Source organism: Prionailurus bengalensis, chromosome C1 (genome assembly GCF_016509475.1).
Source record: "Prionailurus bengalensis isolate Pbe53 chromosome C1, Fcat_Pben_1.1_paternal_pri, whole genome shotgun sequence".
NCBI classification, from domain to species: domain Eukaryota; kingdom Metazoa; phylum Chordata; class Mammalia; order Carnivora; family Felidae; genus Prionailurus; species Prionailurus bengalensis.
The window spans coordinates 135,900,911-135,927,203 of record NC_057345.1 but is presented as its reverse complement, the minus strand read 5'-3'; the positions used below and the strand labels follow the sequence as shown (position 1 = coordinate 135,927,203).

General features: G+C 36.7%; 1 protein-coding gene across 4 annotated transcripts in view; it reads left to right on the top strand.

Annotated features, from left to right (window-relative positions):
* The first annotated feature begins 7,609 nt into the window (after positions 1 to 7,609).
* Positions 7,610 to 26,293, top strand: part of GTDC1 (glycosyltransferase like domain containing 1) — a 292,832-nt gene continuing 274,148 nt past the window's right edge. The window contains exon 1 of one of the 4 annotated variants that reach the window (XM_043576633.1): positions 7,610 to 7,675. The gene's annotated coding sequence lies outside the window, so the exon portion shown is untranslated. The remainder of the gene's footprint in view (positions 7,676 to 26,293) is intronic. The other 3 variants (XM_043576632.1, XM_043576629.1, XM_043576631.1) reach the window with 3 other exon arrangements.

Here is a 26,293-nt window from a genome sequence, read left to right as displayed (position 1 = left end):
AGCATGAGCATGGGAGGGGCAGAGAGAGGGGGAGACACAGAATCCAAAGCAGACTCCAGGCTCAGAGCTGTCAGCACAGAGCCAGACGCGGGGCTCGAACTCACAAACTAACTCACAAACTTAACTGACTGACCCACCCAGGCGCCCCAGGAATGTATCTAATTTTTTTTTTAAAAACAGTCAGTTTAGCAACTTACTGCACTTTTAGAATTCTGATGATGAGTTTGTTCTTTTGTCTGAGATGCTGTTGGACATCTTATGTTTTTATGTTAGGGCACCAGATATTGGTTAGGGCAGATGGTGATAGGAGTACATATGTAAAAATGCGGTAGAAACATTGGTAAAAAGACTCATTTCTTCTGTTATATGATTCAGTCAATAAATATATACAAACCAAGGCATGAAATCATTTACTGGATAAGAGTGGGCAAAATACCACATAATTTCATTAACCTTTAAGCAATGAAATTATAAATCCCTATGCAAATGATTAAGGTTATCATTGCCTATCACCCCCTTTTGATACCTACAGACTGTTAATTCTTCTCTGTCCTGCTGAGTCTTATTAAAACTTCTGATTGATGTACTTTTATTAAAAGGTTTAGAATTTACCAATTTAAAACACTTGCTTCACACTATCACCTCTAATTTAACTAGGCCATCAAACACAGTATTTTGCAAAGCGGAAAAAGTCAATAGCTGTTTCTTTAAAAAAAATAATAAATTGAAATGAATTTTAAACTCTGCTTGGAGGTGAGCAACTGCTATATACTACTAGGTCTTTTGATAGTTGATTTGTTCCTTTAGTATGCAAATTTTAGGTTTACAAAGATCTACTGCTTTTATTTAAGAAATATGCCTGGAGGCTAGATTGGTAAGCTTTAGGGAGATATCTAGTTTGGTGTGAAATAAATAGTTGTTAAAGGATCACATGAATTGGGTCCCAGAAGATAAAGAGTAGAGCTGAGACAGATTGAGAAAAACGGACTATATTTCGTTTCATTTGGCTAAAAATACCACTAAATTAAAAATGAAGACAATGAATGATGGCAACACAAAGAAAATTAATGCGAATAAGCCATTTTGGTGTGTGTGGGGGGTTAGATTTTGTGAAAAGTTCTGACTAGTGAGAAGTTTAAAGGAAAGGGCTTACTATATCCCTGACCAAAGAAGTATACTTATCCATTTGGAAGGCTCTTGCGAGCTTTAGAGTTTTGGGAAAGAAGACTCTTGACCTCTTGGCCAAGGAGGAAGGGGTGGGTTACTTTCCTGGCCTGTCTGCTGCATCACTTATGGTCAGTGAGATGACAGATGTCATAGAACATCCTCACATTCAAAAGGAAAGGACTCAAGATTGCTATTTTAGGTTGGAGTCTATAGGTAATCTGGTTCGCAAGAGTAAAGCAAATGATGTAATAATAGACTTCTAGCTTTGGGAAAGCGTTTATCACCGAACTTTTGCATCTTTGATTTTCAAATGGATTAAAAAAAGAAAAAAAAAATGAGATATATTTCTACCTTGATAGCTTCTATAATTCTCATTACCTTTTTTTTTTTTTTTTTTAAGTGCTTCTGTCTGCCTTTTTGGATGTTTTTATGCACCCTGGCTCTCAGAGATAGAATATTCCAACAATATCATCTAACAAATAAAGTGTCTGCTGTATGTGCATGTTTGTTTTGTGTCTCTGGTGGTGGACACTGAGGGATGGAGAACAGGGATGATGATGATGTGTGAAGATGGAATGTTGAGGCTTTCTTTGAGGCTGGAAGTCTTCAACCTTTTTACCATCAAGGACCCCCTCTATGCAGGTTTGTATGTATGAATAAGTAGATTTCCATACCTTTTCCTGTTCAGCACAATTTTTGCTGGTTTTTTTTTTTGGACTTTAAGATTATTTTAAAGTTTATTCATTTATTTTGTGTGTGTGTGTGTGTGTGTGTGTGAGAGAGAGAGAGAGAGAGAGAGAGAGAGAGAGAGAGAGAGAGAATATATAGCACATGCATACGTGCATGAGCAGCGGAGGGGCAGAGAGAGGGAGAGAGAGAGAATCCCAAGCAGGCTCCACACTGTCAACACAGAGCCTGACTTGGTGCTTGAACTCTTGAACCGTGAAATCATGATCTGAGCCGAAATCAAGAGTCGGCTGGTTAACCAAGCTGAGCCACCCCGGCATCCTGGACTTTAAGATTATTTTACAAACTTTTGAATAGTCATTATGTTCACTCTATGCAAATTCAAAAAGTGACAAAAGCTATGAAATCTCTCTTATGCCCTGGTCCCTTAATACATTCTTTATACACATGTAATCAGTGTGTGTGTGTGTGTGTCTTTCTAGAGATGTATACATATATAATCAATATATTTATTTTTGTTCATGTATTGGTTTATATATTTACCTTATGAACATTGTATTTTGGAAGTTTTTTTTTTTTAAATGCCAAACTGCACTTAACAGTATAGGTTTTATAGCCTTATTCTGGTATGACTTATTTCTATTAGCTTTTAATAACACTGAAATGAGTTTCAGGTCTGCCCCTCACTCCACCCCCTTGCACTTTGTGAAGCAGAATTCCACGTGAATCTTGGGGAGGTTCCATGCTTATGTGTCAAATTCTGCCTTTCTTCGGTAGCCTCAGTGGGCATGCAGTGTTTCTGAAGCCCTTGCAGTTACCACGTCCACACAGTAATGCTTTCTTGTTCTTGAGGAATTCTCGTTTGCACATGCTGGGTTCAGAACAGATTCTTCTGTGTCTTCTTTCCTTATTTCATTCTTGTACTCTCCTCCACTCACCTCGTTTTACTTCTGAATTTCCATTTTTCTGTGAGCTTTTATATTTCTACTCATGTTTGGTTTTATTTAATTTGACTTCTTTTTTTCTGATCTTAGTTGAGTGGGTAAGTTTAAGAGTGCTGGGAACCATCTGAGACTGTTTTGTTCCTTTAAATTTTACTTCTATTGAGTCTGTAAAGGGTACTGATTGAGAGCATGGGATCTGGAGCCAGATTGCCTGGTTTGAGGCCTAAGAACATGACCTTGGGCAAGTTACTTAACTTCTTTCTGCTTTATGTTTCTTACACTGTTCAGTGGGGTGTAACAATATTATCTACTTTAGAGATGCAGTGCTTAAATTATATAACAATTGCATAGTGCATATCAAATATTAGCTATTTGTATTTTTATGATATAGCTGTGATTATATTTGGTTTTTATAGGATGTGACAGCGTTTTTAAGCTTATAATTTTGAATATATTTGTATATATTTTAAGGAACCATATAAATCTTCATTCCAGAATGTAGCCTTATTTACTTTATGTTTTTATTTTATTTTATTTTATTTTATTTTATTTTATTTTATTTTATTTTATTTTAGAAAGAGAGAGAAAGAGAGAGTAAGCAGGGGAGGGAGACAGAGGGAGAGGGGGTGGGGGGGGGGGAGAGAGAGAGACAGAGAGACAGAGAGAGAGAGAGAGAGAGAGAGAGAGAGAGTCTCATGCAGGCTCTAGCCTCAGTGCAGAGACCAACACGGGGCTCAATCCCACGACCCTGAGATCGTGACCCTAGCAGAAACCAAGAGTCGGATGCTCAACTGACTGAGCCTCCCATGTACCCCTAACCTTCTTTTCTAAACTGTTAAAATGAATCTATAAGGTATCCGGATAAAATAGTAAGTTCTGAATGTGAGGGTAACTTGAATATATACATATATACGTAATTGATATATATATCAATTATCTTTCCTTCCCTTGTTGGTTGAGCCTAGTGTGTATATTTTTTCATGGTGTTCTTTTTGTGTATGTAGAGCAGCAGTCAATAGAATTACAATGCAATAATTTAAAATTTTCTAGTGGCCACATTACACAAGTAAAAAAAAATAAGTTTAATTAATTTTGTTAATATATTTTATTTAACCCTATATATCTAAGTTACTATCATTTCAACATGTAAGTAATATAAAATTATTGAGATATTTTACATTCTTATTTTTGCCCCAAGTCTTTGAAATCTACTGTGTATATTCCACTTACAGCACATTTCAATTCAGACTAGCCACATTTCAAGTGTCTAATAGGCACATGTGGCTAGTGGTTACAGTATTAGGACAGTTGTAGGGTATAAACTACTTTCAAATTTGTCCTTTTAGTTTAGGGAGGGTTTTATGATATTTTGCAACAATTGATAAAGCTAGATGCATCTAATAGGCAGATAGAAATAATAGGTTTGCGGTGTGAAGAAAGCTATGGGAGGGGTTGGATTTGGGAGCGATCAATGAATATATAGATGGTAATTGAAATCTCAAAGTCAAGGACAGAATGAAACCATAATATCCCTGAGGATAAAGCCCCAGGGGATTCCTAGAAAAAGAGCCAAGTTAAAATAGGGAACACTCAGGCTAGAGAAGAGCTGCTAGGTGGTCGCACCCTGGATACCAGTGGAAGGGAATTTCAAGGAGGCATGGTGGGTAGGCCTGACAAGTGCCAAAGTCTAGCAGAATGAGGAATGAAAGTAGGCAATTATTAGCATACCTTAACAATGGCTGTTTCAGTAGAGTGATAGCTCAGGAAGCTATGTGGTAGTTTGAGTATTGATGGAAGTTCCGGTGAAGGCAATGAGTCTATATTTTTTTTTATGGAGCTTGTCAGGCTAGTTGGTAGTGTTGAAAGAAGTGTGCTATTTATGAATGAGAAGGAGCCAGTGGAGAGAAAAAGATTGGAAGTGGGGGAAAAGGAGAAGAATGGTGGAGCACAGTTTTTAGAAAAGGTGCGAATGAATAGGGATCGGTGCATAGGCAGAGGGGTTAGTAATGGCACAGAAGAAGGTGAATTACAAAATAGGAGAGAAAGCATTCTGAGATGGGAATTTGTATGAATTTGTATATGATAGAGTGGGTTCCTAGTTGTAGGCAAAGGCTCGTTTAAGTTGCAGCCAGCCAGCTAGTTTAAGCAAAAAGGGATATGTTACACACTGTTTTATTCCCAAAGTGCCAAGGAACTAACCTTGACTGTTAATAAGCTAGGAACAGCACAAGCCAAGGGAAGCATCCAGTTACAGTATTTTAGTAGAAGATCCACCGTCACTTGCTACTAGGAACCTGTGATATTAGGGGTCATTTACTAGAGTGTCTGGCTGATTTTCTCAGAAGAACAACATGCCTTCACTACAAGATTTGATCTCTTTGGAGGTGGTCACCACCTTGACTTGCTCACTTCTGTTTTCTAAGTCTTGCATGGATTTTTCTGATTGTTTGGATCTGGGTCCCCATAGAAGGCATGATGCAAATGCATCTGGGAAATGGAGTTTTTAGCTTTGGATGTCTTATAGTAGAGGAATCTAGAGAGCAAGCTAGAGATGGAGTGTACCCTGGGTGCTTCTGGCTCTGATCTGTCATGAATTAGAGTCAAGATTCACTCAGGGCACCAGTCATCTGAAGGTTTGAGCATTGTGGATGGTCCACCTACAAGATGGCTTACATGTAAGCCTTTGTTTATTCTGGCTCTTTGGCAAGAGGCCATGTAGACTGTTCCATAGAGCTGTTTGTCCTCATGATGTGGCAACTTGCCTCACCCAGAGTGAGTGATCCAAGAGAGCAAGGAGCTAGCTGTAGTATCTTTTAGGACCTAGCCTCAGAAGTCAGATAACAGCATTTCCAAGGCGTTCTGTTTTTCATTCAAACCAACCCTCATACAATGAGAAGGAACTACATGAAGGCATGAATTTCATGAGGTGAGGATTTGGGGCTCTCTTAGAGGTTGGCTACCATGCCTCCCCACATTCCCCATTGCCCATCTTCCTTTAACAGTAGAAATTGATCAAATTTATCTGTAGAAGAGAAAAACAATTGAAAAAAAAATAGAAGGGAACTTGCCAAGAATTTGGATAGAATGTGGTTTTGTGTTGGATCTTAAGGGTACCAAGTGCACAGTAGCTGCCAATTTTTTAAAAGATTCAGAAATGCTGTTCAGTTACTTGTTCTCAGGCTTCTCCTCTAAAGGTAGACAGTGTATCATTAAATTATAACTCAGTCTAGGTGTGTGTATTTTGATGTTTGAAGATAATGAGGTTGTGATATATACTGTCTTCCAGAGTAGCTCTCCCTCTCCTGTCCTCCTCTCTGAAATGAAGAGGTTTGACTCGCTGTCCCTGTGGTCCTTTCTCAGCCTCCATTTCCTAAGACCCTGACTAACTTTGAGAACTGGAGTGGACATCTGTGACGTACTGGATAGATGTAGGCCATTCTCCAATGCCTTGGTCACATCATCTTATTTCTTTCATATCATGTATCACAAACTGAAATGATACTGCTGATGTGTATGTCTCCTTGCATCCTTCCTTCTCTTCCCAAAATCAAGCTCTAGCAGGGCAAGTTTTGTCTTGTTCACTGCTGAATTCCCAGCAACCAGTGCCTTGCCTAGTAGATGCTCAAGAGGTGAATGTCTAAATAAGAAAATGATTTTTCGAGGAAATGTATTACAAGATCATTATTTGTAATAGCCCACCTCAAAAGTTTTGTTTTGTGTTCTCCTTCTGCTTGATTTACGTCTTCTGAGCCTTTCTCTTGTCTTTTTTGTCCTTTGTTTTTTTTTTTTTTTTCCTTTTTTGGTGACACTCCAGCTCAGGATTCTTTCTGTGGCTGTGAATGTTTTTGTCTTGTTCAGAGTTGGTGGCTGGAAGGGTCTCCATACTGATTTCTTTCTGAAATAGGTTATTTGGACTTCGTGAGTACTATTTAATTAAGATAATTCTTTTTAGAGATGCTTTTGGTGATCCTGTGACTTTATGCTACGTATACTGTTTGGGAGACATATTTCTCATTGCTTTGCTAGCTCTTCCCTTTTATTTGCCATACAGATCCTTTTTGGATGAATTACTATGTTAGTTTTGACCCTGTCAGTATTGATGGACCTAAGGATTCTGACTTTAATGTATACAGCATAGGAAAGTCACAATATCCACCCTTGGGTGTATTGTAAGATCTTACTGTCTTCACTGTGCATGGCTTGCAGAGAATACAGAGCTGTGTAAGTTAAGTAACAGCTCACACCTGATATAAAGCTCTCCCAGAAAGTAGTGTACTTACGGTATTTACCCAGATACAGAAGTGTCTGTGTACCTCCATTGTTTCCCTGGAGTGAAAACCCCAGACCTGGACTGATTATCCATATGCATTCCAACCTGTCTCTGAGATCTTAGACTATCCTCAGCAGAGGTTCTTGACAGCTTTTTGGATTATGGAGCTTTTTACAAATCTGACAAACTATTGACCTTCTCTCCAGAGAGGTATCCATTTACATAAACCCACACATTTTACATATATCATTTAGAAGTGTATAGACTCCTAAAGTTCATCCATGTACCAAGGTTAAGGACCTCTAATCTGAATTCTTCTTAGTTTTGAGTTATAACTGATTTGGGAAAACTTGAATGATTGAAAAGAAAAGCTCTTATTAGTTAAGACTCAAAACATTTCTGTCCTTGGAGACTCTTCTTCCATCTTGGAATATTCAAGAATCAGAATACTGGATCATCCAAGCAAACTGTTGTCCAGATAAGGATTCAGAATTTAGGCTGGGCTTATTTTGAAGATAATATCTTAATTACGTCCTTTGATCTCACAGGTACCTCTGATTAGATTGGATATATGTAAAGAGGGAAATCACTGTTTCTGGATCATCAGGTGAGCAAATGGGACTTCATTTTAATTTGTCCACTGAGTCAGTCCTCTGTCAGTATGTGGGTGTTTCCTATCATCTGTTCTTTCTTTATTGCAGTGTGGGTCAGTGAGATGATAAATATTTCTGAAGTTTTACCAGATTACTTCCTCTGCTGCTTGAAGTCAGATTTCTTTATTTTAATTTTATCTCATTATTATTGCATATACTCACACTTCTGTAGCAGATAAAAATTCTCTGCTCTTCTTTTTATGTATATACTTTGGAGAGTTGTGGACAGCTCTCATATTGTTCCTTGGTTGTCAGCCAAGTTATACACATTTAACTCCTTTAATCTTTCTTTGTAATTCAGTCGGCTTGGCTGCTTTTTCTAGATTTTCCCCCATTTCATCTGCATCATTAATAAACAGAAAAAACATGTTATCGCCTGGCTTCTTCTACATACTTTCATTTTTCTTCCTTCCTGGTTTTGCGTCAGATTCCTCATTGAACTAAAGCCAGCCAGACATCATTTCTCTGGGCCACTTTGGCAAAACATGAATGCCTTGCCTACAACTATCAGTGAACAGGCAGTAATAGCATCACCGGTACACACAAGAGGAGAGAAAGGGAACGTAAGGAGAACACTGAAGAGTGAAATGATACATTTTTCGATTCTGTGGCAGACCAGCCCATGCCACCCAGGGTAAATCTTGGTACCTGAAACCTTTCCCACAGGGTTTGTCCTCCCAAAGTGTGGTGCACAGCACCAATTTGAATAATAAGAGAAGCCTGGGCTGTGTATTGTTTGTGAAGTTTGGCCACTGTTCTCATTCGGTTTCTTTTCCACACTCTCCCACTCCCACCCGTTTTCCCAACACCGATCGTGACTTGCTGTCAGAATCTGTGGCCATGAGCAAAACTGGGCGGGGGATCATTTTGTGGGAAATTAGATAGGTTCAGGTGGTAATGCCTCATGCTTCTGTGTGTCACATCTGAGGCAAGTGCTTTAGTTCTCGCTGTTTCTGTAACAGTCGTTGGTCTTCTTGTAACACCTGGTTCAGTGGAGATGTACAGGAGGAAGGGACAAGTGGAGCTTTGGTGCTGTTCATCAATGCTGTATTAGTTTCACAACTTTGTTCCTGTCCTGATTGGCAGGGAGAAGCATACTGCTTCTAGATGATGCTGAGCTTAGTGTAAAATATGCCAGCATGGGATCTGGGCTTGTCACAGTTCATTTTTTCTTTTCATTTGGTTTGTAGAAAATGGACTTCTACCTCTACTTATCTTGTACATTAGAGAGAAGAGGGTCATACCTCTAGCTGATGGCTTATTGGTGTTTTTACTCACCAGATTCAGGTAGTATATTTAGTTGAAGCTTGCGACAGCACACGCTCGGCTTTCTCGTTTGTGTTAGCTTTGCTCCTAGTACAGAATTGAATAGGATAGAAGAGACGGTTTTCCTGTTTGTCTCTGTGGCAACTTTCTAGATGATTTGTGGTTTAATCCTTTAAACATTTTTGATCATTTATCACCTCTTTTCTTGTAAACGCATAAAATATTCAGATACTACTGTTACAATCTTTTAATCAGGTTATTTTATTTTGAGGAAATCAAGGTCAGAATAACAGCTGACACAGTTGCCTCTGAATAGTGACCTAAAAATTACGACACTTCTGTGTTAGTTTTCTGTCTGACTTTATGGCCTTCGTTCATCTATCAGATTTTAGATAAGATCATGTGATTGTGAGTCACATATTTCTTGATCTCTGGCTTCTTGAATAGGTAAGCATGTAACCTGGACCCCGTTAGGTCTGATTCTTTAAAAAATGTTAATCTCTCATGTGCCTTTAAACTGCCGACAGCGTTGTACCCAAGTTAATTTCTTTACGCAATTGGTAGATTCTTCAGCGTAACTTTTGTTTCTTGAGTCTTTTCAAGACCTGTCAAAGAAAACAAAATGCTAACCTGACTTTAAGGGGCAAAAAAAATCCTCCCCCCTCCCGGCCCCGTACTATATTATTCTTTGTTCTCTATGTGCATCAAAGTGACAATCCCACACTGTCTCAATTGAGGGAGTCTAGCACAAAATAAAAAACAGCCTGGCACTGTTCTAGGCTGGCAGCCAAAATGTTTTGTGTAGCTTGGTTCTGGCAGTGGTTTTCATAAGGCAGAGGGTCTACCCTCCCAGCGCCACTGAAGGAAGGCAAGCAGGCTTAGTCTCTCCTGCTTCTCCCATTTCTTTTCCTTCATTTTCCTCTTCCTTCATGTAGAGCACCATAGGAGAACAACAAAGCAACTTTTTCTTAAATAGAAACACCGTTCTCCTCACAACTTCCCTGTTTACTAAATGGCATTGTTCCTTAGGGAAGCTTGTGTTAAATCTCCCTTTTCCAGCTCTTAGAGATTTCCTTCACAGTTGGCATTTTTGCCACGCTTTTCAGAAAACCCTTCTGAATATTGCTAACTTTGGTCCTGTTGACATGGTATTTTTGATTGATTGGAATCCTGTCTTCCTTCGCAGCTTCTTACTTGAATGGAAACTCTTGAAGATAACTTGGTGGTTTTAAACGGATTTTTATGCCAAGATAGCTCTTGTTGAAACCCAAAAGTCTGCCATTGTTTTCTATTTTTGTCTAAAACTCAGGGTCAGCTTTTAGCATTTGTGAATTGAATACTCATTTTTAGAATGTCTGATAAGTTTAGGTAAGCAAGTTAACTTCCATTAAATATAAAGATGTGCATTAAAAATTTTTTCCTTTGAAATGAAAATGCAAGGTTAAGCAGAGTGCTTTTAGGTTTCCCAGTTCTTTCTAAATTTTAGCTAGGGACCTATTATTACAAGGAGTGTGAACAGGTAGCATTATGATTTTTAAGTGATGATTTGAGCAGGAGACTAGGTTTTCACTATGAGCAAGCGTTCTATGAAATTTCGTAGAATGTTCCTCAAAATGCAAATGTGTTTTCTGTTGTATTAAGCAAAAACAAATGACTGACTTTCAAGTGCTCTATTTTAAAAATTAGTGTTTTGCAATCAAGATAAGAATAGTTAAGTAGGCAGAATATGTTTTCTAAAGAGGAGATTGATATTATTGTGACTGATTTTTATTTTAAAAACTTGTCAATGATTTTTGGCAATAAGAAAATTACTTTGGGAGGAAAAATTCATGAATTTTTGTTAATGGTGTAACAAATGTGACCGAAAAGAAAGTAAATATGGTTCCTGTTAGAATCATTAATGTGAAACATTTTTATATACCACATATACTGGGAAATAGACCTATTATGCATACATTAAGATAAACTTGTACAATCTAAGTGTTGTTTTTTTTTTCCCTAGAGATTTATTTTTAATTTAGAAAATGCTTTAAAATCATTGAAAGGATTTGTAAAACAGGTATATGAGAAATATGCATTAAATAAACTCACCTGTTATTTTCTCTCAATCTTAAGACAGGTTCAGCAACATATTGGCTCATTAATTTCACAAAACAAACAAGTACCCACATTGCTTTATATGTATAATGCACATGTTAATAAATGCTACAATTCTCCATTCCCCCCAATGCTGTTTTTTGACTTGTATTTAAGTGCCCTTTTCTGTAGAGTAGCTAAAATGAATCTGGGTGAGATGCCTGTTAAGTTATATCAATTAAATCTTTAGGTCAACATTTTACGTTTTAGACGTATGACATTTTTTAGAAGGAAAACCAGTGAAACTTTTTTTTTCTTGGTCCTGTTAAGTGCGTGACTGTCTGTCTGGAGTCCTCTGTGCCCAGGTGTGGTGGTATAGACCGAAAGCTTATTCTCTATGTTCACCTGTATGTTTATTGCATATTAAATACTATGCATTCACTTTAAATACATTTTCTCCAGTGCTATAATTTTGATTTGCAATTAAGCCCTTTGTCTTTTCTGTGGTAGGAACATATCTTTCAGTGACTTAGGAATTGCAACACGAATTGTTGTATTTATTTGTTTATTCTAACTATACACCGGGGCATAGTACAATATATTTAAGACCCGTAATGTTTGAGTGTTTGAGCAGGGTTGTTTTTTTTTTTTTTTTTTTTTTTTTTTTTTTTGTAAATACTATTGAGTTTTTCCTTTTTGTAGGTAATAAATTCTACAGTTTTGTTTAATGCAGAGCATATATCAAAGCTGTATCTTTATGGTTTGACATTATATGGTTTGCAGAAATTACTGTTTAGTAACTTAATCATATTTGTAGCAACCTGGAAAAAGAGCTTTATTGAGGGATGTCAGCAAAGTTGGATAAATACTAAATTCATTATTTTAACCAGGATTTTATGTTATTGTATTAGATACCATGTTTATAATTATGAGTAGTGTTTTGTTTCATTTGAGTATCACTTCAGGTTTTAAACGTTACTCCAGGGTAGGTGGCTTGAATATTTTGTTTGCTGTCAAATATTGGTAACCTATAATAACAGATGTGGATTTCTGAATTTATGTGGTCAAAGATATTAGTAATCTTCCCGTACACGTATGGTACAGACTTCAGTGTTAAATTTTGTTAGAGAGTATTACAAGAACGCGTGTGTGTTAATTCGGTTGTTTGGTTCTTCCTCTAATTTTTGATACATTTTAATTCCCCCTGCCTGACATATTATCATTCTGTAGAATACTGTCACAAGTATTTCATATGTTTTCCGTGGCATCTCACACTGCTCACTTTTTATCCATAGTACCATATGAGTTCCCCCTTTCAGGTTTGCGCTGCATATTTTAAGCTGCTGATAGTGTAAGTACATTGCAAGGTAAAGTGACATTTAGCTTTTTGAGCTAGTCTCATTTTTAGCATGAAAGCAGGGTGGTTCCCCCCCACCCCCCATCTTCTCGTATTTCCCATTAAAACAAAGAAATTCAACAAAAAAGCAAACAAAGAAATTCAGAGATTTGGCTACAGCAGCAATTGAAATGCATCAAAAAGTGGCTACTACAATACAGTTTTATTAATGAATGATCTACATTGGTTCCAGCTGTGTCCATGTGATTAGGCCTTCACCAGGCAGCCATGGGTATTTCCCTATTGCTTTTATTTGATTTCCAAGAATGTGTCATCTGTTACATCAGCCCCTGCCAATATGCCCCCTGTAAAAGTGTTTTGTTTTCTTTTTCCTTCCAAATTTCTGAAGCATAAGTTGAATACCCACACATATCCCTGCCGAAATATTGTTTCTAGTGAATAGTGGCCTAGGTTTCTATGCCTGGTGTTGCATACCAAAATTCCAGAATATAAATTAAAGTAAATGTTTATTAAGTTTATCAGTAAATGCTCAGAAGTGTGGTTGCCTGGTAATGCTAAAGATAGACTATTTTCGCTTTTACGTTTCCATCTTAATATTTTATTACAGTGGTATAATGTGTTATAGAGGTGGACAAGCTTGCAGATTGAAATGGGGATCGTCCAGATTGTTCCCTTCCCTGGACCATATGGTATAGTTCTAAAAGCCTTTTGTACGCTGTCTGTTCAGTTTATTGTAAACTCAATCTTTAGTGCACCTAAAAAGATAACCAAATAAAAATGGGCCTCAGAAAAAGGACTTGATATCATGTAAGGGCCTAGAAATACTTGTTTTAAAGGAGATAACTGCAGATGAAATTGAAGTTGAGATGATATAAACAAAGGAGACTTGTCATTCTCTGAATATGCTTTTGAGTTCATATGGATTGACCAGGATTGCCTTTGAATGCTGGTTTTAAAATGAAGGAATTTATGTTCTCTGACTATACTTATTATCCTTATTTATTTTATTCTTGCAGTCTCATGAAGAAGAGAATATAGCTTTTATCTGTTTTACAGAGGAAGCTTCTACCTAGGAACAGTGCCAAAAATATATATAAGTCCCAGGTTTTATGAATATATAGGGTTTTTTTTTTAAATTGATTTCAGTGAGAATTTAGGGCTAGAACTTTCAATTATTTCACCCTTTAACTGTTACCCCTACTCAGATTATTGAAAACTTTCTAATTCCTTTCCCCCACCCCCAACTTGACCTATTATGGTTCCATAATTCTATTTTAGGAAAATGGGATAAGAGATTGCTTATCCCATATGCTAAGACTCTTTAAAAGCTGGGAATGAGATGATTTCTCCTGACTCTCACTCCCCTTCCCTCTAAAGTAAGCTACTGTTAGAGAGGAGCATTAGACATTATCCATTGCTTTTTGGCACAAGAGAGTTGAAGCTGAAATTCTACCAAATGAGGGGAAAAAAAAAGGAGAGCCTGTGAAGAGCACGATTCTTTACTCTATCATTACCCTGAACCACTGAAAGGGTAACTGAGAGGAACTCAAATGTTATTGGAATGTGTAATTTTCCTTTGAATGGCCACAGTGAAATATATTTGAACAAAAAAGGCAGAAAAAGTATATGTGGCTTATGGAGTGATGGTGATTGAAATGAATGAATCTTTCCAGCACTCTAAGATAGAAACTATTCCAAGAATGGTACACATTCAAAATGTGTCCAACAGAAACTTATACAGACTATTACCTTAAGGAGCTTACTAGAGAGAAGTGGAATAGCATAATAATTTAATAATGGTAGTGGCAAATTGGACCCCAAATATATTTGGGGTATATATTTTTTTAAGTTTGAAAAATTTTTAAAAACGGAGAAACTGATTTCAATTTGCAGAGGAAGTCTTTCCTATTAAAAAAAATACTGTTATCTTGTGGTCTTTCATTTATTCAGAAGCTACTTTCTAAAGTGCTCGCACAATTGAAAACATAGTTTACACTGTGAAATAAACTAGGTTCCTTGTTCCTTCTCTCTTTTCATTCTCCTTCCTTGCTCCGTTCCTAATCTTTGGCTATTTGATTCTATGTGTATATTGCATTTGTGAATGATATATATACCACACCATAAAAAATGTCACTTTATAGATTTGAGGATCAGTTAAGAAGGGAAATAAAAATCTTGTAATGACTATGCAACAAATAGATTTCTGTGGAAGAATTAGAACATGCTTATTTACATAATCCACATTACTGAAAATTGTAGGACAATTGTAGAAATGTAAATTCAAAATTGTTTTTATTTCTTCTAGCTGGGAAGAACTAGATCATAGCATAAGCTGAGGAAGGGGGAGCCATAGATAGTTTAACTCAAATCCTTCCTCTTTGCTGCAGCTTCCTTTTTAATGGTAAAAATGCCTCTGGCTCCAGAGAGTAGAAAATCTTACTGACTCTGACTGAAATGAGGAAGGGTTTTATTTGTCTCATAAGAAGTCTGGAGGCAGTTAATTCACAGATAGCTGATGCCATCAGGGACTCAGGTAGCATCTCATTTTCCCACATCCTTAGCACGTAACTTGCCTTTTATTACACAAATGACTTTTGTTCCTCCAGAAATTGTGCTTACCTTCAAGCAGGAAGAAAAGTGAAGGATTCTCAGAAGCGCTTTCCTCATGGGGAGCCGCCTCTTTTTTTTTTTTTAAGAAAGGGATGTCTAAGAAAAAAGAAAGAAAGAAAGGGATGTCTGCTCATGGGGGACATCTCCTTGGCCAAAAGTCTGTCACATAAGTACTTCTAGAATGAGATAAAAAGTTTTTAGCCATCTTGTTTCTGTTTTGGAGGAAGACAGGGAAAAGGAGAATGGGAATGAAGGTTGAGTGAGCTCTCCGAGTTCTCTGCCATAATTCTCAATTCTTTTGTATGATGAGTTGCTTGGACCTTTGAACTTTCTGGGTACTTGGTGTATATAGTAACTTGTTGGTTCCCTTTTGACATAAGTACATATGTTTTGGTTTTGTAATGTTATTTTGTGTCTGACGACAGGAACTGTAACTGGGTCACCTTGGTGTCTTTACACTTACCACAGTGCCTAGATGTGGGTCTTCACTCAACACTTGTTGAATGAATGGATGGATGAGTATTAGGAAATATATTATATTTGTAATATTATTGGTGTAAATCATTTATGCCTATAAGGGATATAGTGATAGTTTTAATTTGTGAGGGGTTGTGGACTACATTTTATTGATTTGTCTGTTACTGCTGGGAAAATCAAAGTTGCAAAGTTGTTTTGAGTGGAAGGTACTTAGTTACAAAGGTTATAGGAGAATCCTCAAAATGACTTAGTACCAATGCTTTTGCTGGAGTACATTATTCCATGAGTAAATAAAAATATAATTTCCTTTTAACCCTTTGCATAGACTATTGTTTAAACAAGGATATCTTGCATTTGTCATATATTAAGATCTCAGATTTTGAAGAAGTAAGCGATTTGAACTTATCAATATGGTAGGAAATTTGATAACTTATATTATTGATGTTGATTTACAGGAAGGAGTTGTTACAGCCTTGGTAGCCTCATGGCAAAGAGCCTACTGTGTCACATTTTATCCTAGGTGGCATTTTAATTAATGGTTTTAATTCTTAGAGTGACAGCTTCATATTTTTTTCATCCACATACAAATAGTAATGTACAATTGAAGAATATGTCTAAAAGAAACACTAAGAAGTCATCTTTACATCTGCTTGCTTTGCTTAATCTGTCTTAGAGGAAAGCAGGCTACCTCTTCATTCAAAATTTGCAGAAGAAATGGCTGAGTGTAACTTGATAGGGTGAATCAGTGCCTCACAACTTGTCCAATGTCTAACTGAAATTCCTTTTGTTGTATTTCCGTTCTGTTTCTGTTATTTTGGCCTCAGAGGACAAAGAAATCAACTATCCACTGTCTCCCATGCAACATTCCCTATATAGCACCATTTTAATAAATTCCTCCCTTTTCATTCATCATGGCAGGGTTGTTGGTACCTTAATTACTAAAACAACCTGTGCATGGATAGAACTTATCTCAAAGCAGGGAATGTATTCAAGTATCTGGAACTTAAATTTTCTATCTGAGCAGTTTATAGTCACTGAAAATAAAGGAAGCCCTTTTAACATTCAGAAGCAGTTCTGGAGAGAGTTCCTACATAATCACAATTTAGGCAAGATAGTTTCCTAGATTTGGACTCAGAATTGGGTATTGATTGTCTGTTTTGGCCTTTAAGCTGCTCTTTTGGTCCTACTTTTGGGGCCAACGCTTCGCGCTTAAAAAAGCGTGTTCAGCCCTTTTTCACCTTTATATTCTCAGTGATCACTATAGTATCTGGCACTTAACAGGACCTAAAACTTTGTTAAATGAATTGTTTTAGTATCCCTTGGTAATGCTTCCTAATACAGGTACCTTTAGGCTTTACATTTCCCCATTCCTCTTTATTTTTCTGCCTAATGAGCACCCATAGTTAATTTTGTGTTGTCTTTATCTTCTTATTCAATAATATCTACTATGGTTCATAACTTACTTGAATAGTTAAATACAGTGGTAATGCCTGGACAATTCAGTTTATGATGCTGCTCTAATTTTTATCTAGAAATCTCTTTTTTCCCTTTCTCATAAAGTGAGAACTTATTGTAGCCTATGGAGGAGAATTCAAGAGTATGTTAGTTGAGTGCCTATTGTGTGTAAGGCACTTTGCTGGATAATGAATAGATATAAACATAAGTTGTGCATAGACTTTGCTGCCAAGGAATTGAAATCTGGTTGACCAGACACATATATACTGTGTAACTGTTGTACAGGTGGGATTGTGGTAACTGCTGTAATTGGGGTATAAGCCAAGTTTGGTGGTACCACAGAGGAAGGAGTAATTGCTTCTGACTGGCTGAATATAGGTGAGCAATTGACTTAAGCTTTTGCAGATGAGATGGAATTTGAATCGAGTCTTGAACTATGTGTAGTAATTTGACAGGTGGTAAAAGTGAATGGATTCTAGGAAGAAGAATGCACTAACAGTGCTTGGAGGTGGAAATGTGTATGGAATGTTCTAAAAATTGTGTTCAGGTAATGGTGTGTCTGTGAGAGTGACAGGAATCGAAGCTGAAAGGGAGCTTGGCACCAAATTGTCAAGGGTCTTATGTCTTGCTAAGGATTATTTTCTCTTTCTTCTGTAGAAAAAATCAGAGGTGTTTGAGAGGAGGGCTGACATTAAGTTTCAGAAAAATGGAAACATTAAATGTAGCGGCAGGGAGGGAGGACAGTCAGAAGCTGATGCCTACTTGAGGTTGAAGAAGATGAGGGAGGCTGGCGGCTCAAGGGCTTGGAAGGAAGACCTGATATCAGGGGTCTGGGGTGAGTCAGCCAAAAGCACTGTGGGTTGTTGATTTGTCGAGTTGTACAGCAGTATCCTGGCTCCCAATAGAGGGCGCTTTCAGTTTTGAGCCTCCTTTCCACCTACATCATTTTGGAATACTCTAGAACATTCCACCTGTCTTCACACCTGGGAGATCAAGTATTTCAGCCTGAATTCGAGAAGAAAGTTAAAGGAGAAAAAAAAGGGTTGAATGGTTGTTAAGGGAGCCAAGAGTTATCTGCACATTTCTTAAACTCCTCTTTAGAAAGGGGGTCTTGGCCCTTAGTACTTTCTTTCTGGGCTCTTGGTTCATTGTCTTGAAGTAGAACTTGATTTTGGTCTCTCTTTGAGACCCAGCTGAAATGTTTTATAACATTTATCACTCTGTATTGTAATTATATCCAGGTCTGAGGCCAGAAACTATATTTGGGTCATCTTGATATCAAAAACACTTAGCATAACTTTTAGAATGCAGTCATTCAGTGAATGCTGAATAAAGCACATTTGTTTATGCTTTCCAGTCACACAGACCTTCTTACTCTCCGTACATGCCAAGCATGTTCCATCTCGGGATCTTGCTGTGCCTGCTGCCCGGAAGGCTTTAGATCCAGATCTGTTCAGCAACCCCCACTCTTATGGTTTCTGTTTAGATGCCATTTCATCGGGGAGGTGTCCTCTGACAACCCAATATAAAATACCACCCTTTCCCAGCCCCAGGCCTCGGCAACCGGATCCTTCATTACCTTGTGCTTGTTTTTTTTTTCAGTAGCACCTGTACCCTCTGAGCTACATTTACTTGATGATTGTCTTTTTACTCCAATTAGAAAGCAATTTCCTGTGATAACAGGAACATTTGTTTTGTCACCTAATTTACCCACAAGCACCTGGAACAATGCTGGGCGCATAGTAGGCACGATAAATATTTGCTAAAGGAATGAATGAATGGTAAAGATCAGACTGAAAAGGATAATAAACACAAGTGTGCCCGTTTGTTTACAGCTTCACGCAAGCAATGGTATTGTTGTTATAACTTTTATAATATCAAATCATTAGTATTGCTCTCAGAAAACAAAAACAAATTCTGTTTTCTATAGATTGCGCCTGTGAAATCTAATTATGGATTAGTTTTTGTTTTAAAAATATTTGAATGCCAAACATATCCAGTCAGAAAACACTTTTATTATCCATGCCAGCTTAATTTTTAAGGCAGTGAAATGGAAGACTGTCATTTCAGCAAGCAACTTATTTTCATTTGTGAGAATGGAATATTTTGAATATTCTAATTGATTTTTGAGGGTGATTTTACAAGAAAATAATCCTTGTTTCTGTACATTGTGCATTTGCCTTTAAGACAGAAAAAACCTAGAAACAGGCATGGAAATTATTTTCCCAGAAAGTTGAGCGCTTACAGCTTCCTGATCAATGTCAGGAGGAGGGGTCAGTCAGTTCCAACATAAAAGGTAAATCTTGAGACACTGAAAACTTTAAAGATTTGGTTTAAAAAATTATTTTATATGTATATTTAAAGTTTGGAAAGAGATCCTAGACTGCCAGTCATGAGCCCAAGCTTCTATTTTATTGTATTTTACTGCAAATTCACTTGGATATTTTTCCAGAAATCTTAAGTCTGTAATTTGGCTGTAAAAAAGTTGGTTATCAAATCAATATTATTATATGGCTTTTAGTGTCATAAGAATTCCCTTTTGGAAACCCATAAAAACTCATTTTTTCTCACCATAAACTTTATCTGTCACTTTTCTGTAAGGTCAGAGTACTAATGCTGGAGGTGATCTGCTCTGGGACAGAGAGTCAACATAGTGGTCATAAAGTTAAAAAATGCCACATGGTGCTTTCCTGAGATTAGGGTTTCTTTTTCATATCAAGTCGGTGCTAATTTTAAAATATGGAAAGTTACAGGTTGATCGCTATATTCTTAGTGTCCCTTTAAAAATAGACAAAATGATAAGCTTGGCCCTCATTTTCGCAGTTTCATATTTTTATTAGTACTTTTGTGTTTTGTGGAGGTTAATTCTTAATTATTTGTATACTTTTAATGGCAGGTTTTTTTTTTTTTCCTTTTTCCTTCTAGATTTCTAAGTTAAAATTTTCAGGATAGATGGTTTTAAAGATGAACTATGATGAAATTGTTGCACTGGAAAAACAATTCCAGGAATAATACTTTCTTATTACTTGAAATATGTTTCATGTTTTCATAGCATTTAAATTGTAAAAAGTACTAGGACCTGGGGGTTCCATTTAAAACTATTTCTCTACTAAGTCTGAGTTGCTGTTGGGTTAATGTATATTGAGTATCCATTCAACTATTGCATGTATATAAATATAGGAAAAATATGAGTGATTATGAAAGGAGGCAGTCTTTTAAAATTGCAAGACTGTGTCTGTAGTAGTTGACTATGCAATCAGTCCCTCCTTTAACGTGTGTAACACATATGGATGATTACTCAATACCATGTTGCTGCTTTTTTAATACATTTTGGAAATTAAGTATGAAACTAGAAGTTCTTTTCAATTTTATGCACCTTTATTAAATATTTCCCCCTTAGTTCAAGACACAAATCTAATTATTTAAGGCACAAATTAATTTTGACACTTTACTTGAACTTTAAAACTCTGAGTCTGTACTATATCTGTCCCTATTCAAAACTGTAAGTGCCAAATAGTATTTTAGTTTCTAATATTCTCTGTCAGAGTGCAGCTCTGCATTCCTTACCGATAAATAAAGATCTTGATCTGTTTACAATTATTTAATAATTCAAGTACTTTTAAAAATCGACTGAGTATTTCTTTTATTTCACACATTAGACAAGCAGTATTTCCAAAACCAAATTAATAGTGTTTATGAATAGCTGTAGCCCCATTAGTTTAACCCTTGCTGATTTGATTTTTCATAAGTTTCTTTATAGCAATAGTAATAGAATAATTTGAAAACCGCTGGCAAGCTCCTGGAGGGGAGTAAGCCTTCAGTAATTGGGAAGTAGTTTGTTATTTCAAACAATTTGGCCTCTTTCCTAAAGTTAGAAAAAATTTATAGTTTCTTTTAATTGCAAGTTGAAATATATTCAGTGAAGATAACTTGAAGAATAAAATGAAACACAAAGAGAAATTCAAAACGGCTCACAGTTCTACCATAAATGATTATTTATGCCTACCTGTGTTCACGTGTAGTCTCTCGTGTTTCTATGTCATTTCATCATATATTTTTATATATTCATAACTTGCAATCATGCAATGGTAGAAACATTTTTCCATGTTCTTTTTATTATGATTTTTGATCATTAATCATTTAATTATGAAATTTCTTTTTGTTGGATATTTTCATTGCTTGCAATTTGAGGCAAAGACTTCAGTAAAGATTCTTCATAATTTCCAATGTTAATTCTCAGAAGTGGTACTGTTGAATCCAAAGATCGCAGTTTTCAAGATTTTTATATTACGTTCAGATGTGATAAGACATTTTAATACTTTAAAGCAGATACAGCCTCACGCATTGATAGAGTAGGTAGCAGCCTTCCGGCCTTGAGAAGTGTCTTTTTTTTTTTTTTTTTTTTAAGTTTCTTTATTTATTTTGAGAGAGACAGAGACAGCACAAATGGGGCAGGGGCAGAGAGAGAAAGGGAGATGGAGAAGCCCAAGCAGGCTCTGCACTGTCAGCTTGGAGCTGGATGTGGGGCTCGAACTCATAAAACGGTGAGATCATGACCTGAGCCAAAACCGAGAGTCGGATGCTTACCGACTGAGCCACCCAGGTGCCTCGAGAAGTGTCTTTTTAATTCACGAACGATTCTTATCTATTCTGCAGATGGCTGAAATTTTGCCATCACCTGTTGTCCCCTTATAACATACAAGTACTCCTGGGAGAGGTAACACATTGTGCCTGGCAGACGTTTACTCTGAACAATGTGCAGGGGGTTATCCAATATCTTCAATTTAATTCTGGCAAGTATAGTTTGGACACAAGGCAGGAGAAAGGGACGTTAAAACATTGAGCAAGAGGAATGATGAGGGTGAACAATATTTTTTTAACTTCAGTTCTGCTAAGATCAGTAGAACAACTGCTATATGAAATGCAAGAGAGTATATACCTAGTTTTATGAGTTTTAAGTTATAATCTCTCTCTACAGTGATTCAGGCTGTTTGTTAACTGCAAATGCTAATTAATCCAGTAGAGAGACGTATGGTCCCAGATATGGTGCATATACATGCCGGATAGAGATGCAAGGGGGAATTAATTAACTCCTAAGCAACTTTACTCTGTCTGAACACTCTGTTTGCAAAATGTGAAATTACTTCCTTAAGAGATGATGAGGATGCAGAGTATGGCTTTGGGTAGTTGGCAAAGAATATTCTGTACTGTAGGGTCTCAGCCTCATTAGACAAAATATTTATGTCATTGGAATGTCTCCTTGAAAAACCAGCTGATAAAGAGATAATAGTGACAGACAAGGCCACTAAATAGATAAAAGTCATAGTGCTTGCTCCAATCAGGAAACTTTGAGCTGTTGCTACTTATCTTTTAGTCAGTGGAAACTTGTGTGTCAGATGATAGGGGCAAGCCTGTGCTTCCTCTGTAGAAAGACCTATAGTAGACCTTCTAGAAATTATACACTGTTGTCTCTGTATGCCTATTCTTTACTCAACAGTCTCAATCCTAAATATTTTCAGGATTTAGAAATTCCAGTCTATTATTATCAGACTGACTCTTTTTCTTATAATAGTGGGTAGCTAATAATATGCCCCTTGTGATACTTAAAAATAGTGATACAGCTCTCATTACCACATCTCTTAGCCCCAGATTTACTCAGCCCTGGTCTAAACTGGGTTTCTGGGCTTTTTAAAATTTATCATTAACGATCTCTAGAATCTATCCAGTTTTTCCAGTGTTGGCTTCTTAAACCATGAGCAAATGACTTAGACCACTGGCAAATCAAAAGATTCTTCTCAAGGATATGGCAGCTAGAAAAGATCTGCTGTAGTACATAAATAGAAGAAAATATACTTTAAACTAGTCCTACCTCTAATAAATAAATTGTGATAATTAGGTGGAACTTTGGAGGTGAGAGAAGTGTCACTAAACATTTTAATTGATACATCTTTAAAGCATAGTTTTATTGATTTGGACCTTAAAGGATATTAGAGTTTATGTCCTTTATTTATTTACTTACTTATTTATAAATAGATTCTGATACTGACCTCACCTCACGTTTCCCAAGACTATTTAAATAAGTCTGTCACTGCACGGTGACTTTCACTAATTTGAAGTGAATATTAAAGGTGTCTAACATTGATACTTTTAAGAATATCTAGTTCTAGGCCTTCAGGCCTCTATGGAAATTTCTTTTTCTTCTTCCATGTGTCTACCTGATATTCTTTTGCCTCCTGAGCTGTTAGGATTTTGTATTTCTTGCAAGTTGATTTCTCTCACTGATAAATAGATTGAGTTGTGAGATTATGTCCTTTTCATTTTTTCTCTGGAAGTGAGTAAATCCAGAACTTTATACTTGGTGACATTTGTTTCAACCCATCAAGGGAATGCCACCCATGTTTGCTTGGGTTGCAGTACTTCAAATAGGACGTTGAGAATGTTTGTGTGTTAGAGTAACTCTGCTATTTCTGTTTCAAAATTAACTGAAAATGTGATATGTGCCTCCCACTTGGAGAGGGAAACTTCTCAACAATTTTTTATTTAGTTAAGATGGATTAAGTTCTTAAAAGATGTTAGAGCGAGACTCTCTAGCGCCAGTATAGTTAAGAATCTGTTAGTCATTTTATTTTAAACTCATTTGGTATGTATATTTATAATTATCTTACACAATCCAAGTCTGAGTTAAAATTTGTCATAGAAGCCAATGTAGGGTAACAAGATAATGCTTCTGACCAAGAAAGAAATGCCAGTCTAATGATTAAACCAATTGAATCCTTCTAGGTCATAGTCTTGACTGTCCTTGTGTTAAATATTCTTATGGAGTCTAGAAAGGTTAGAGAGAATAGATGCCCATGGCATGTGAAACTTGGCTTCTAAATCCCTGGGTAGGGCTGCTGGGGCAGAACTATTTTTCCTTAGAATGAGGTGTGACATTTTGAATACAATAAGATGCCACCTGTTATATTTTAGGTGGTGATAGAATGTGTGCGTCAAGTTCTCTCTGTAAGTAGTAATTAGTGGTAGGAAGGGGTGATTATTTGTAGTTGATAATAATAAAGGTCTTGGATGAGTTCAGAAGAAATTGTCAAGGCAATCGCTAAAGAGTTTTATGGTTTATTGACTCAAAGAGAGTGTTGAACACTTTCTGTTTGCTAAGTGCTGAGATATAGTGGTAAGCAAGCAGACCTGGTCACTGTCCTTTTGGAACTTAATATCCAGTAGGGGATACAGATATTATGTGGTCACTCGTATAAATACATCCTACAAGTGTTAAGTACAAAGAAGTACTACAGATTGTTATAGGGGGGAGACTCAGACTTTGTCTGATGGTGACAGTAGTAAATTATGAAATAAACTGAGCGCATCTATATGGCTGACCTCTTCGTCTCCTGTTTCAAACCCTCCTGTCATGTGAGTCTCGGATATTGTCTTCCTTCCTCGTCATTAAAGTCTACCGCCCTATCAAAAAGGCCTTAGTCTGGAGCTGGGGCATGAGGGATAAAAGTTGTGGGATTAGGGAAAGGATGATTATGCAGGACTCTGGAAGGAGTTATAAGAGATTAGAACAAAAGTTTTGAGTTTTATCACTCTAACTATATGGTATTCTATATAACCATATTGTGTGGTTTATAGCACTGATATCCTAGATGTACAGATTATTGGGAGTTATGATTAAATATAATATGCGATACATATATTTATCATCTTATACTGACATTTATATTTCACACACATATAAAAAAATACTGCAATATATATCATTTACATATAATTCTTAAACATTGATTTTTTTAATCCCCAAACTCCAAAGACTAGAAAATGGATGCACCTTTTACTTACATCCTACCAGATACCTGCAATGAAGTATAATGGGGAAGATAAATGACCATGGGGTCAGAAGACCTGGACTTAACCCCTTGCTCTGTCCCTTACTCTGTGCTGCTCAATACTCTTTTTCTATAAAAGAAAAGCTGTTGGTCAATGGCTCCCGCATTCTTTCTACCTAGGATTCTGTGGTACACCTTGACTTTCCTACTGAGGTATCCATATATGAATGGGTCAGATAATCTAATTTTCTCCCACTGGACTGATTTGCAGCCCATTTCAGGAAGGTGGAAGCCTTGGAGAAATGCCATCCTGAGAAAGCAAATACATTATTCATCTTGTCAGACTTTTATAAAATGAATAGTTGATGGCAGAAAGTATTTAAAAATGCCTTTTTTTCCCTTCCCCATTAAATAAAAGTATAATTACTCAATGTGAAATGGGATCTCTAGATTTATGGTGAGGGAATTGGCTTCTCATCCTGCTTCCACTGCTAGTATTCAACTAAGATGATGATAGACCAAGCAGATTAAAAAACTGCAGGTGATTTTCAACATTCACGGATCTCACAGATACTCATTCTTTTAGACCATGAAACTTGCGTTGGCCCAGAATGCAATCACTTGTGGTGTTTCTACCATTTCTTTTATCATTACTTCTCTTGTATAAGTAGATTAAGATAAACTCATATCTACATGAAAAGAAATCTAATAAATTCTCATTTCTATGACAGTACGGAAAGAGAATCAGTATTTGGAAGAGAATATAGTGTGTTTTGCTATACTCGCTGCTTGATTTAGTTTAGCCGAAATTTAAGGCTAGTTCCTGAGGTGAACATGAAGAGTCTGATGGCAAAGGGAGAAAGGTGTGAAATCACAGAAGTGTTAATTAACTAGGAGAGTGTGAGCGCTCGGTAAGGCAACAAGGCAGGGTCTGGGTAAGTGGGGGAAGAGAGATCCCAGTGGAGAGGGAGAAGCAGGGCTGTGGTAAAGAGAAAGGAAAGGCCAGGAAAGCAAGGTGAGCAGGCCTTGGACTTTATCCTTGGTGACAGAGACGTTGATGTTTTTTTAGCATGTCACCTCATGATCAGATTTGCATTTTGGAATATTACCTGTAGCTGGAATACGGAGAATGGTGTGATGGGAACCAGATGATGTGGCAGCATGAAGGCCTAGTGAGAAGGGCAATGGAATAGTTCAAATGAGCGATGAGATGATTTTCTAGCGTAAAAGTTTCTACTCATTCATAAATACACTGCCACATTTTAAAATGTCGGCAAATTGAGAATATTTTTAGTATTCAGGAGAACTAATTCATTACTACTTTTATAGTTTGAAATGTTTCGTGAACTTAATAGCAATGGAAAATTGAAAGAGGATTAGGATTTTATTTGTCAGTGATATTAAACCGGTAAACATCTCACAAAAAATTTCATAGTTACAGCTTTGTTGTGCAATGTGGAATATAACTTCACAAAAATGTAAGGTAGTGAATTTGTAATATATAC